This window comes from Planococcus citri, chromosome 1 (genome assembly GCF_950023065.1).
Source record: "Planococcus citri chromosome 1, ihPlaCitr1.1, whole genome shotgun sequence".
In the NCBI taxonomy this organism is placed as follows: Eukaryota; Metazoa; Arthropoda; class Insecta; order Hemiptera; family Pseudococcidae; genus Planococcus; species Planococcus citri.
The window spans coordinates 62654971-62669802 of NC_088677.1; positions in this window are offsets into that span (position 1 = coordinate 62654971).

Genomic DNA, 14832 nt, shown 5'->3' on the forward strand with positions numbered 1-14832 from the left:
GTCAAGTTATTCTTACCAGTGACTGAAACGGTGTTTTTAATGATTGAGGTGCTTGTTGCAAAAAAATGTCCGGTTTGTTTCTCAGCCCCAAGATGTATTGATTTGACGATCATTTGGTCTAAGCATTCAAGGAGAGGATGGTGGGGAGAAAATATGGTAAACTGAAGTATAAAAATAGTCTACAATGCTTAATAGTCCGGCATATGACAATAGGAGTAATTGCACGCCTCCCCGCCGATCCTCCGGGACAACTTTTTTCTTAAAGGGGACATCCTAAGGAACATTTTAAAGCAAACTTGCCAAAAAAAAAAGTTGGCCTTACTTACAAAATGGCGGCCGTTGTGATTGACAGGTCAGCCAAAATCGCAGATTTTGCGTTTTAACATAAGACTTGCACGAACTTTTTCAAACTTTACAAAGGTAGATCGAAAGATCATGCAAAAATTTATCACCTGTCAAAATTTCAATGCTAAAGTGGGTTTTTCGATTTTTGGTGAATTTTTGAAAATCGATTTTAGGCCAAAAAATATGAGGGAAAAAATTAAAATTTTACCAAATTGACCAAGAAAGCTGAAATTTGGGATATACCCTATTTTCGAAATGCCAAATCATTTGGAAACGGTTTAAACTCGTTTTGAGCAGTTCTGGAGCCTCCAGCAGATTTTTGAATCTCGAAATTCCCACAAAATTCCATCAAATTGGAGTTGTAAAGTTAAAATTTATTCTAAAAACTAATTTCAATACGCTACGAAGTACTGCAGGTGAATTTCAAGTCGTTTTGGATCCTCCAGCAGATTTTTGAAACTTTAAATTTTCACAAAATTTCATCAAATGGAGATGGAAAGCTGAAATTTACTCTACACTCCAATTTTAACGCCCTCTGAAAACGACTTCTGGTAAATTTCAAGTCATTTTAGAGCCTCCAATTATTTCTTGAAAATTACTGGAGCCTCCAGTAGATTTTTGAAACTTGAAATTTCCCCAAAATTTCATCAAACTAAGATGGAGAGTCAAAATTCATTCTGCAAACTAATTTCAATACGCTACGAAGTTGACTGCTGGTGAATTTCAAGTCGTTTTGGAGCCTCCAGCACCTTTTTGAAAGGTTGTATGACGTTTTTTTTGGAAAATTGAAATTTCCTATAAAAGTAGCTGGTAGCTTCAAAACCATATTTTGAAACCACCATGTAGTCTGCGAAGTAAATTTCAGCTTGCCAAACTCCATTTGATAAATTAATGTTGGGGTTCAAAAATCTACTGGAGGCTCCAGTAATTTTAAAAAAAAAAGTCTCTGGAGGTCCTAAAATGACTTGAACCCACCTAAAGTCGTCTTCAGAGAGTGTTAAAATTGGAGTGTATGAGTAAATTTCAGCTTTTCATCTCCATTTGATGAAATTTTGTGAAAATTTATAGATTCAAAAATCTGCTGGAGCCTCCAGTAATTTTCAAAAAAAGTCGCTGGAGGCCCTAAAATGACTAGAACCTACCTGAAGTCGTCTTCAGAGGGTGTTAAAATTGGAGTGTAGAGTAAATTTCAGCTTTCCATCTCCATTTGATGACATTTTGTGAAAATTTAAGGATTCAAAAATCCGCTGGAGCCATCAGTAATTTTCAAAGAAACTCGCTGGAGGCCCTAAAATTACTTGAACCCACCTGAAGTCGTCTTCAGAGGGTGTTAAAATTGGAGTGTAGAGTTAATTCCAGCTTTCCATCTGCATTTGATGAAATTTTGTGAAAATTTAAAGTTTCAAAAATCTGCTGGAGGATCCAAAACGACTTGAAATTCACCTGCAGTACTTCGTAGCGTATTGAAATTAGTTTTTAGAATAAATTTTAGCTTTACAACTCCAATTTGATGGAATCTTGTGGGAATTTCGAGATTCAAAAATCTGCTGGAGGCTCCAGAACTGCTCAAAACGGGTTGAAACCGTTTCCAATCGATTTGGCATGTCGAAAATAGGGTATATCTCAAATTTCAGCTTTCTTGGTCAATTTGGTAAAATTTTGATTTTTTCCCTCATTTTTGGCCTAAAATCGATTTTCAAAAATTCACCAAAAATCAAAAAACCCACTTTACCACTTGAAATTTTGACAGGTGATAAATTTTTGCATGATCTTTCGATCTACCTTTGTAAAGTTTGAAAAAGTTCGTGCAAGTCTTATGTTAAAACGCAAAATCTGCGATTTTGGCTGACCTGTCAAACACAACGGCCGCCATTTTGTAAGTAAGGCCAACTTTTTTTTTTGGCAAGTTTGCTTTAAAATGTTCCTTAGGATGTCCCCTTTAAGAAAAAAGTTGTCCCGGAGGATCGGCGGGGGGGGGGTGCAATTACTCCTATTGTCATATGCCGGACTATAAGTGACAAAAAGTGTTCAGTTGTTTGGCATTTTCGCAGCCCACAAAGATTCAGTTGATTATTTGTCGGCATGGGTCTTAGATCTATGTTTACAAGCAGCCAGTTGAATTTTTTGAACTGCGGAAATTCCAAACAGGTTCGATTTTAACTGTTTTTTTGCCTGATTTTTTTTTTCTTTTTTGGTTTTATTTTCTCATCAAAATCTGGAGCTGTAACTCAACTATTGCGAAATGCGAATCTTGGATAATTCAATTCAAAACTCCCGGTAGCTGGCAATGGTGTGAAATTAATGTGCATAATTCTTATATAGTTGATATAATTAAAGTCAGTAGCTATATGCAAAAAGTTCAAAAGGAATTTTATATAGTAGTACAAGTATAAAATAAAGAGCCGAATTAGATTTCGACAACGACGCTTTCAAATTTACACAAACGTCAACTTGTAAACTTTACTCGATACAAAATCCATTAAAAATTATCTCATACCTACCTACAAAGCGAGACGAAGAGAAGATAAAGAGCGAAATACAGGCTGGGAAATAGTGGAAGGGAAAAGGAACACAAAAACATTAAAAACGTTACCGTAGAAGGCAAATCATTACGAAGCTATATAGTTAGCGCGAGGCTTTTTAAAATCCTTGTTTTTTTTTTTTTTTTGAAAACCCCGTTCTAACTAAAATTAAGTCGTCTAAAAAAAAAAAAAAGACTCCACCAATGACGGCGACGACGAGAAAACAGAATGAAACAAGACGAGAAAGAACAAAGCGATGAAAACGATTCAAAAATCTAATAAAGCCGAAGAATAGTTAACGTTAAAAGTGGTCGATAAAAATGAAGATATGAATGGGTAGCGGTTTGAAAAATTGAAGGCGATATTTTAGTCGAAAGGGGAAAAAAGTAAGTAAATCGCGCGAATGTTTTTTGAGATAAAACGTTGAAAATTAAAGGTATCGGACACGTAAACGGTGGTACACGAAGAGTCGGAGAGAGCCTCGGTATCGTTTCTTGATATTCTTTAAAAAGCACTGATATCTACACTTGTGCATCAAAACGTAAACTTGTCCTTGGGGATTTATGGCAAGGTTCGGCTTGCAAACTACAAAAGTATCATCTTACTTTCACTTAGAATTTACTTTACGCTTCGTAAATATTGCTTTTATTTCTAATTTGTATCTTTCGTTGTAACTTACAATTTAGTTTGAAAGTTAAAAGCCAGCAGTACTTTGAAGCAGTTTTTAGTTTTTGTTCCTCTTTTTTGATAGCGGCGATGGAGCGGCGTGGGCGGCTGTGCTTTCATGGTAATTTTTTCATGTTCGTTGTGTTGTGTAATACGATATGTTCGAGTTTAATCTGAAAACCGAGATGAAAAATAGAGAGCAGGAATATAGCAGAGGAAAAAATAGGTACGAGGAATACTTAAGAGAATCAATATTATATACATAGGTACCTAAACCTATCTACGAGTCGACTGTCATGTTCAAAATGTCATAAGTTTCGCACAACATTGGTATTGTAGTTGAACCCGCTTTAGAAATCAGTTTAAAACTTTAATAATAATTCGTCGATTTGAGAATTCGATGTTAATGTCAGACTAAAATCATATCTGCTGAACGATACCAGACCTACTTATAGCATAGCATCATTGTATACATGGTGTCCAACAAAATGCCTGTCCTAATTTTGATACAGGTAGGCAAATATTTTATATTTAAGCTACAGAGTCATCGTTTTCTGATTTTTGTGCATTGCATCTCATTAGAATTACTGCAGAGGTCATAAATAGATAAGAATGGGCAAATTTTTTCCCAAGAGCTTAAGATCCCTGCCTCCCGGTTTTGGAGATACATTTATGCTCTTTTTTCTAAAATTAGACAGATATTATAAAAAAAATCTCAGCTCTATGAGAACCAGTTTCTTCTACTTTTCAGTAAATACGATGAGAGCCATCTTCATTAAATTTCACCCTCCCTCCCAAAATTTCCCATCTCAAAGTGTTGTTTATCCACTTTATTTATTTTTTTGTGGTCAGAGGCGTGACTAAGTGAAGTGATGTGTCAGGGGGAAGGGCGAAATTTTCACTACTTTTTTGCCATATTTACTCAACATTTTACCACAGACCCACCTTCGACCACACTAGCGCACTCTGACGGATCGGGGACTTGCCAATTGCTGTTTGGATTTTCAAATGTGAACTTCTGTTGATTACGGCTTCATCACTCCATTCTATTATAGTGTTTTCAATATTAATGTTTCTGGTAGAATTGCAGTGGTGTCTCAGCGTGAAGATTTTTGTAAGGTGCACTGGGGGAAGTTGGAATTCGGGGTAAGTTAGAAAACTTGCTCTAGCGTCTAGAGGTTTATATCTGGCGAAGTGCCACTAAAGGTGACTTGAGGGTACTACCCCTACTTCATCACGGCATAAAAATTTTCGCGATTCAGTTTCATTTTAGATGTCTTTGGTTCAATTGGATTTTGTTGTTGTTTTGAACTTATTTTGAATTTGGTCTAAAATACAGACTTTCTATTTCTTAGTTTTTCGCATATAGCGGACGAACCGTGCGTCCTAGTGAAAATTTGATGAGAGTGATCTCAAAGAGAATTAAATTCTCTACAATTTTGTCTATGTGCAATTTTTCTAGGACGCTCGGTTTGTTATCTACGCCTCTGCAAAGTTTAGCCTTTTCTGACTTCCCCCAATTGGGGTAAGTCAGGACAGTTTATATTTTATTCCACTGAGCGAAAGCTACTGTGTCAATCGCGCTCAAATTTTTACCATAGGTTAAGAACCCTTATGGGAACCTACATAATAAATTTGATCCATATTGGTTCATTAGAAGGAGAGTAACAGCTGGTCAAAGTTGAAATTGCAAAAAATCATTCTGACTTGCCCCGGTGCATCTTAACTGTTTTGTTTGGATTGAGTTCAAGTTTCCAGGATTTTAGCCAGAAGTTGCTGGTGTTGATACTTTGTTTGAGTTTGTCGATTGCACTGGAGTATAGACACTGGACCTGCGTATAAGACAACCAACTGGCAGCCATCTTGGCAAAATATCCTGAGTAACGCCAATTTATCCCACTGGGTGCTCTTGGCTGCGCTGTTGTCGAAATTCTTGAACAAAATACATGCAAAATATACAGCGCAGCCAAGAGCATCCAGCGGGAGAAATTGGCACTACACAAAATATCACCACCCTCCCTTTTCCCCATTGCCTGCAGATTGATGTACAGCGCAGCCAAGAGCACCCAGCGGGATAGATTGGCATTACTCAATTTTTCTTTACCGTTTCAGTTCCCCTCGGCCTGCAGTTGGTAGTCTTATTCCGCAGGTCCAGTGTCTATACACTGGAAAGATTATTACTTTGGGTGCATAAGCAGGTATCATCTGCAAATTGAAGAATTGAAGTTGTGATGTCGTTGCAGTAGATGTTGAAAAGTGTAGGGCTTAGAACCAGTGTTGTCAGCTTAAAACAGCACCATATGTTTAAAACGTTTCAAACAGTGTTTTAAACGTCGAGAAAAAAACAGACAGTGTTTAAAACAAAATTCTGTTTAAAATGTTTTTTTTGTTTTAAACAAGTTTTTTTTTCAACTCCAATCTCCTAAAAAAAACACGTTTTTTTTCAATTTCTCATTGAAAAAGTAGTAAAATTGAAGAAACTGAATTTTTAGATTTTTGTTCTTCTTCCTATGCTTTTTTTAAAGGCAAATTTTTAGGTTTTGATTTCAATTTTTGAATATTTATTGAGCCTTATAGCTATTTTATGACATCACATCTTAAAAGTTGATGACTGGATAACATATATATGAAAAACTGAATCCAAAACAAATGAATTTGTGTTAAAAATGTGTTTAAAACACATTTTAAACATGTTTAAAACACATTTAAAACGCATGAGAGTCCAACAGTTTAAAACCATGTTTTAAACAAAAAAAAAACCGTTTGTTTTGTCTTTAAAAAAAAAAAAAACGTTTTTTTCCAACACTGCTTAGAACAGCTCCTTGAGGTACGCCTCTGAAGATAGGTTTAGGGTCCAAAAGTGAATCGTTTATGCGAGTCTGGAAGTAGCGGTCTGATAAGAACAATGTGATGATATCAAATAAGTAACGAGGTACTTGAGTATTCTCCAATTTTTGTAGCAGACTGGAATGCCATATGAATCGCTGTGGCAGTGTATTATTTATTTTCAAAACCGAGGTTGATAATTTCGGTAAGACAATGGAGTTGGTGTGTTGTTGCTGTATGATTTCAAAAGCCAAACTGAAACTGTGGCAATATTTCATGTCTGTTGGTGTGATCAGTTAAGCGCTTCAAAATGATACGTTCTAGTAATTTTGAAAGTGAAGTCAATAGGCTGATTGGTCTATAGCTAGCAGGAGAAGTTGGATCAGGACTTTTTTTTGGGATTAAAACGATGATCGCTTTTTTCCATTCTTGTGGGAAATAGCCTTGTTTTAGACAAGCGTTGAAGATATCCCGGATTATTTGAATACAGCAGATTGACATGTTCTTGAGAAGTTGATTATTTATGTTATCCAGGCCAGGTGATTTTTTAGTTTTAAGTTTTTTAATTCGAAACTTGAGTTCAGAGATGTTGGTGAATTTGTAACGCAAACGCTGTGATGTTGCAGGTTGGATCACATAGTTGATGTGTTGAGTATGAGGTTTAAAGCAGTTTTCAAAATAGTCAGAAAATAGTTTGCATTTATCGCTGCCCCTATTTTTAAAAATATGAATGTGGCTCGAGGGGGGCGAGGCAAAAGCTCTTGAAAATTCACAATTCTTTATTTTTTCAGGACTTTAAGTATGTACCTAACTCTTATATGTACTTACAAAAAACAACCAATTTTGACAAAAATTACTGAAAATTTTGACTGGAATGCATTGGAGACACTTTTTTTTTGGAAAATTTCAACTAAAACAACAATCTATTTTAATGTCAGGAAGTCAATTTTTCTACTCTCTGATTTCAGTGAGAGAAACGAAATGAAAAATTATTTAAGGTGCACCGGGGGAAGTTGGAATTCGGGATAAGTTAGAAAGCTTGCTCTAGCGCCTAGAGGTTTATATCTGGTGAAGTGCCACTAAAGGTGACTTTAGGGTACTACCCCTACTTCATCACGGCATAAAAATTTTCGCGATTCAGTTTCATTTTAGATCTCTTTGGTTCAATTGTATTTTGTTGTTGTTTTAAACTTGTTTTGAATTTGGTCTAAAATACAGACTTTCTATTTCTTAGTTTTTCGCATATAGCGGACGAACCGTGCGTCCTAGTGAAAATTTGATGAGAGTGATCTCAAAGAGAATTAAATTCTCTACAATTTTGTTTTCATGCAATGTTTCTAGGACGCTCCGTTTGTGATCTACGCCTCTGCAAAGTTTAGCTTGTTCTGACTTCCCCCAATTGGGGGAAGTCAGAACAGTTTATATTTTATTCCACTGAGCGAAAGCTACTGTGTCAAACGCGCTCAAATTTTCACCATAGGTTAAGAACCCTTATGGGAACCTACATAATAAATCTGATCCATATTGGTTCATTAGAAGGGGAGTAACAGCTGGTCAAAGTTATGAAAAATCATTCTGACTTGCCCCGGTGCACCTTAAGCAAAACCCTATGATTTTTGGTAATTCTTTTATTTTCCCTGCTTACGCAATTTCTTCATAACTTTCTCAAATTTCCCAACTGGGTGATGATTCTTTGGGTGGGGGGAGGTGTTGAGAACCCTCCACGCCCTCCATTTTTTAGAACAAGCGTTTCTACATGTGTTTTCGACTCATAAAAAATATCAATCCAAAAAAAAATTAGGGTGGGCCGTATTCGAAAATTGAAAAAATGCGAGGGGTCAATTACTTTTGTAACAAAGTTTTCTATTTATGATGATAGGTAACTCACGTAATTTCAACTTATTGATGTATTTTGTATCGCATACAAATGATAATATAAAGGAAAAAATCATTCAAATTATTTCTACCCTTCTAAAAATCACCCTGGAGCTGTGCCTGACAATGAGTAAAATTCACTTTTGAATTTTTGGTTTAATTTAAAAAAAGAGGCAGCTATTCGAAAGAAAAAACATTTTTTATGATATAACCCCTCGATAAAAAACCACATCGAGTGGAATACAAACGATTTTTAAAAAAACGACACGATAGTAAACCATCTTTAAACTACTCGAACGACGTTTTATACTTATATTATTTACGGCGAACCAGCTATGCAATTCCTTCAACACCTTTCGATGCTTGTAGAGTAATGGAATACTGTATACATATAGCAAGTTGGTCGTCACCATCGCAGTCGTACGACTCGGTGCAATCGTTGTTAAAACGATATGATAGTTGAAGTCTAGGCACGTGACTTTCACCCAGGGCATAACAAAAGTATACTCGCAAACAAGGGGGAAAATATACGAATTCATTGCTTATGCTTACCCTCCAAAAACACATATGTACCTTATTCCTATACCATCACCTCGCACAAATTATAATATTGTATAAAAAGGGAGATGCGAATGGTGCGAGGCTCTTTCAGCAACATCGTTGGTACATCGTATTGTACTCGAGAATGGGTAGATACATTTATTGGTTAATTTTTGAAAATTTGCGGTCTGGTTAAACAGAACTCACCCTATACGTAAATTTTATACTCAGCTTGGATTATAAAAGGCAGAATTTTCATTTCGTGTAATAATGATTTGTACGTACAACGACGTTATTCCTCGATGTGGCTTTTTTCACTCTGCCTCTCTGGCGTATCTTACTCATACTTTATCATATATACGATTTACGAAGATGTATAACCGAACAACGAACATGCCCTGAAACGAGAAACTGACATAAACACTATAAATTTTGCGAATTACCAAAAATTCTTGTCTACTTTGGAAAACACTGTCAAACTACGGCAATGAGTACGTTACACGATACGGTAACTACGTGATCCGAACTACCAAAAACTGTTCAACGCCTTTAGGCGTAGTACCAGATAACACGGATCTTGTTTCAACGTTTACTGAACACACTATTTTACTCGAATCTTACGTTTTCTTCTTTTTGGGCTCGTGTTTTTTTACTTCTTCGATATTCGTTCATCAAGTTTTATATACTCGTACCTATACTATACTCGCTACGGTATAGGTATTATTATGGATAACATATCATAGGCAGAATTTGCCATGAATAAAAATGAAACACGTTCGTGTATTTTCCATCTCGCACCGCACCGTAGTCTTAATTTTTAACGTTTGTTTCTTTGTTATTTTCATTAGATCGTCGAGTCTACGCTACGTTGTTTGGAAATTTGCGACGAAGACGACGACGTAACGTTCGCGAATGCGGCAAACCATGCTATACCGTGTGTCATACATATATAGGTTGGTTATTATAACGAGTAAGTATTTTCAACAGTGTGAATACGTGCGAATTTTTTGCCATTAGGTACGTTTTTATATAATTTTATCGCGAGTATAGTTTTCGTGACAAAACGAAAGACGTCGTTTGTACTAATGAATAGTGGCACAGTTGAATCAAGTCGAAACGATGAGATTTTTTCGCAGACTTCGATGATTTGACTTTTTTTCACGAGCTTTATTCATCATTTTATATCAAGATAATACATACAATTTGAAGGGATGGGTCAACTTTATCGACACAATCACTGAAAGTTTGACAATACATAATGTATTTTGAGTTCAAGGGTGTACTTTAATGTGACTAATTAAAATGAAATAAAATTTCGTGATGTTCAAATATCTGACAAAAATATTTTTGAACCATTTTTGAAGGATTCTGAACGCAAAATTGAGTCATGATTTTTGACGTTTCTGAAAAAATGTCATACAACCTGCAGAAATGGGTTGAAGTTGGCAAAATATCAAAAATTACTATCAAAACTTTTTTTGAGCACTCCTGAAAAATTTTGAGCCAGTGACGAAACTTTACTTTTTGCTTGAGGGAAGGAGGGGGTGGAGGCCACAAAGTTGCCGACTCAATGTCCCCAAATCTTTCGACTTGATTTCCCCAAATTCCTCATTTGTTCCCAATTTTATTAAAACTTGCTGTGGTGGATTTAAGGGTTAGGGCACAGGTGGCAAATCGGAGAGAAATGCCCAAAATTGGGGAAAAAGTCCCATCGTAAAATTGTTCATGTGACACATCGTTTTTCAGGTTTTCTCGGGGGGGGGGGGGTACACAAATGCACCCCATTTTTACCAAAAATCCCCTTCATCTCTCTTAATGAGCTAAAACATTTATGGAAATCTTGAAAACGCTGGTACCTACCTACGTTGATTTAAGCAAGGTTTTGGAAGTTTTCTTTGTGATTGTTGTACAAGGAAATTTTAATCAGCCTGAGCGAAAGAATGGTGAAAGTGGGAAATTTTCTAATCCAAGAGACAAAAAAAAGTTATCTTTTGATATATGAACTTGGATTTTTCTGGATTTAAAATTTTATATTTCAGATTTGTATTGAAACTTTTCAAAATTTTCAATTTTGAAAATGAAAGGGTATGATTTATCGTTACGACAAAAAAGGGGGAAAGCACGACAAAAATAAGGAGTCTTAAGTGACAGAAAAAAATGAATTGCAAAATAACATTGATTTCATGGCCTCAAAAATTTATAACAAAATACCACAGGAGCTAAAAAATATAGTATCCAAAAAAATTTTTTTAAATAAACTCAAATATTGGCTACAGAGATATGCGTTCTACAGTGTTGAAGAAATGTTGCAGCTAGATTATTAAGTTGTTTTCCTACTGTAATTTTTATAATCTCTTGTTATTTAAACTTTTTTTTTTGTGTGCTATTTTATTTTAAACTTTCTATTGTTCTCACAAAAGAGTATTTCACTGTTTTTTCATGAGCTGTATCTCATAATATGTTTTTTTTGGTTTTGTGTTAATTTTCCCCTTTTTTTTCTCATTTTAAACTTATTTTCTCACAAAAGAGTATTTCTTAATATCTTGTATAATTTAATTACTTATCTGTATTTTTGATTCCCCCCCCCCCCCAGCAGTACCTACTGTGTTAATATTGTAATTAATACTATTGACATTGTAAATACAGCAAAAGCTGTCCACTGCAATAAACGATTTGATTTGATTTGAATACCATGGCCCAGAAAAACACGACAAAAAATTACTTCAATGACAGGCATTCTACATATATTGCATGGTAAAAAAATACCTTCAACGACCAATAATTTACACGACAACCGGATAAGCGAAATTCACAACACAATAATATCTAGGAACGACTAATTTTATGATTAAAAAAACTGTACAGGGTGCCCAGAAATATCGAGTATCCCTAAAAAAGTTTTCTACTAAAATACTTTGGTTGGTCACAGTGAATGATAATAATGATAGCGCATGATTGGTTGTTGGACTGGAGAGATAACATTCCACCAATCATATGCATCTATTTCATGTAGCCAACCTATATTTTTAATGAAAAACTTTCTTAGGGGTACTCGATATTTCTGGGCACCCTGTAATTCATACCTACCTACAATTAAAAAGAGACTACACCAACTGCACGTTTGAAATTGATGGAAAAAAAATTCCATCGCACCAATAACGCGCTTTTGTATTTAGCTGGCCTCCCAAGCTTGCGTTTTTGTTTGAAGGGAATGGATTTTGCCTGGGAGGGAGCCTGAACAAATTTCTGACAAATTTGCATTCCAAGTAAGTACAAACATGTTTACATGTTGTTTTTTTTCATGAAATAAGGGCATGCTGTCTTATCTATTTAGTTTACCTACCTATTAGAAATTCCACGGTAAATCTCCTTAAAATCCCTTTGTAAAACCCCATTTCTAAAACCTATACCACAGAGCGAATCAAGGGCAGATCTTCTGATAACTTTTCCAATCCAAGAGATTAAAAAACCTTATTTTTGACATGAGAAATTGATTTTTCTGGTTTTAAATGCTTTTCAGACATTTTAAATCCAAGCACAGTGAAAGCAAAAGCTTTTGAAACTTCATAGGTAGTTTATAGAAAGTAAAACAACATTTTTGAAGCGAGACTAAATAATTGAAACTTTACCGACTTTTTGCAAAATTGACAACTTGGAAGGGTCCATCGCCCACCTCCCAGTACCCTTCAAGTTTTGCTCCTGTTTTGAGCTCAAAATTTGGTCATGATTACTATAGGGATAGGATTTTTTATGTAAATGCATATTTTTTCTCGTTATACTTACTAGGTAGATAGCGCATATCCAAGTTATGTTTGAGATTCGTGAAATGCTGAATCCATACCTTAATGTATTTTCAAAGTTTAATTTTTTCGCAAAAAATTCGTAAAATCTTGAAAAATTTAAACGCATACGTACGAGACATCTGCAAATCTGAGGATATTTCACTTTACATTCGTCGTCGAAAAAAATGCAAATTATACCTACAATAAAACGTTATAGGTACTTAAATAGTCCAGTAAAAGAAACCGATTTAACGTCGATCAGCCTCGATAAAATTCCAAGGCAGTTTTCCGATACCTACGTACACCCTTTGGTTGCGAGAAATCAATATTTTTTAGAGAGCCTCGCACTTCACAAATGTTTGGTCATCATAGAGGTATCGTAAATTCATCCAGCGTATCTTTACTTTTTATCTCACAGTGGCGTAAAAAAAGGCTACGCATCGGTTTTCGTACGACAACGAGGACGATACGATGGGCCAAATGCAACAAAAAATCTTCAATTTAGCAGGTATCTACGTTATCTTTGACGCTGGGAGATTTGTCACCGGGGGAAAACGTATATATAACCCTATGGAAAAAGAGGTACCTAGGGAGTTTCACAAAACTCATGTCACATATTTCACACTCACACGAGGTTGTATGATACTCCATCACATACTGGAACTATAGTTTCAGAGAGGTGAGGTTAACGAAAGAAACTTTTCAACGTTATTTCTATTTAACAAAAGGCAATTTAAAAGTAATTAGAAAGCGCGGGCCGAGCCATAATTTAAATGAGATTTGAAACAAATGTGGCGTGGATACAACTGCGCTTCATCGGCGAGTTAAGCGTTTTCCTGTAGTTATGTGTCCCTATTAAAATGTACTTACTAACTCTCACTTTGCTTGTTGTTGCCTCTTTATTACGTCATTAACAGCACGACCAAAGTATACGTAATCTTTTCTAACCTTAAAAGTCACGTGCATCGCGACTCCATAAACACTTTATCAGCGCGGTAGAATTTTTCACTTGAAAAAAGATAAACATTTATTTGAAAAGTTTCGAAGTGCCACAAATCATCGGTTATGGTAATAATTTATTCAATGAGGATGAAGTTTATATTGTTTTCGAACTCGGTAGGTTATTAGGGGAGCTTTTGATCACTGAATGGTCAGTGATCGATTTCACTCATGTTTTTACAAAGACACGAGGACCCATTGGGATGCGCCATGAAAAATTTCCACTGCATTTCTGGTACCTAATTAAGATGAATCACGAAAAATAGTTGCAGGATTGTGTCTAAATTCAATACAAACCAGAAATTTTCATTTTGAGTTGGAAATCACCCAGAAAAACTTTTAGCTTCGAATGCAACCCAGGAAAGGAGATATTGGGTCCTCAGAGATTGTCTCGGATTTTCGATCCAACTGCCCTAATCGCTTCCGAGTGTCGAGGATTGAATTCTTGGCTGCTGAGGTTAATTACAACGCCTTCTGAAGCAATTTGAAATTGCTGGAGAAAAGCCAACTCTTGCTGGAAGCTTCAGATCGTCTCAAAAGTAGCCGCAATCGATTCAAGGGATCGAATTCAAAATATAAACCTATTCTTAGATTTTTGTTTTTGCATGTATTTACAATTTTTATAGGAAATTTGTACGTAGGTACCATAGGCTGTTTTCACTACCTATCTTCAAAAATTCGTGTAAAATCGAAATCAATTTCGACAGCTCAACTTTTGATTATGAAGTCTAGTTGGCTGATGATATGCTCTTTCAGTCATTTAATTTTTAGCTCAATCACCCAATCCAGTGTTGACGAATTGTAAAAGTCCCCATTGTAAGAAAGATCACTAGAATAAGTTACCAGGAAACCACAGCTGACTGCTTGCCAAGCATTCCTTGACAAAAATCCACCCAGTTAGCAAACAAAAGAATTCAACTAATGTTTCTCACGTCGTTGTTGTAAAATACAAACAGTATAGGTACCTATGTACCTACTTCGCCTTCAGCATTGTCACTACTAAAATTCATACACACAAGCTGGATGGAATGTCGAAAGAATTCGCAACTTCGACGTAAAACGCATAGTTTTCATTACCTCAAAGTTGTAGAAATAAAGTCTTCTCATCTTCGACGTTACATCTGCATCACGTACCGGTTAATTAGATCGTTTGTATCGCAAAAATTCATCGACGAAATCGCGATAATTACTTTAATTTTCAATTTCAGTCTCACAAACCTTCGATACAGCCCACTGCAACTTTGTTGATATCGTGTCGAAAACTTTTTTTTCTCCGA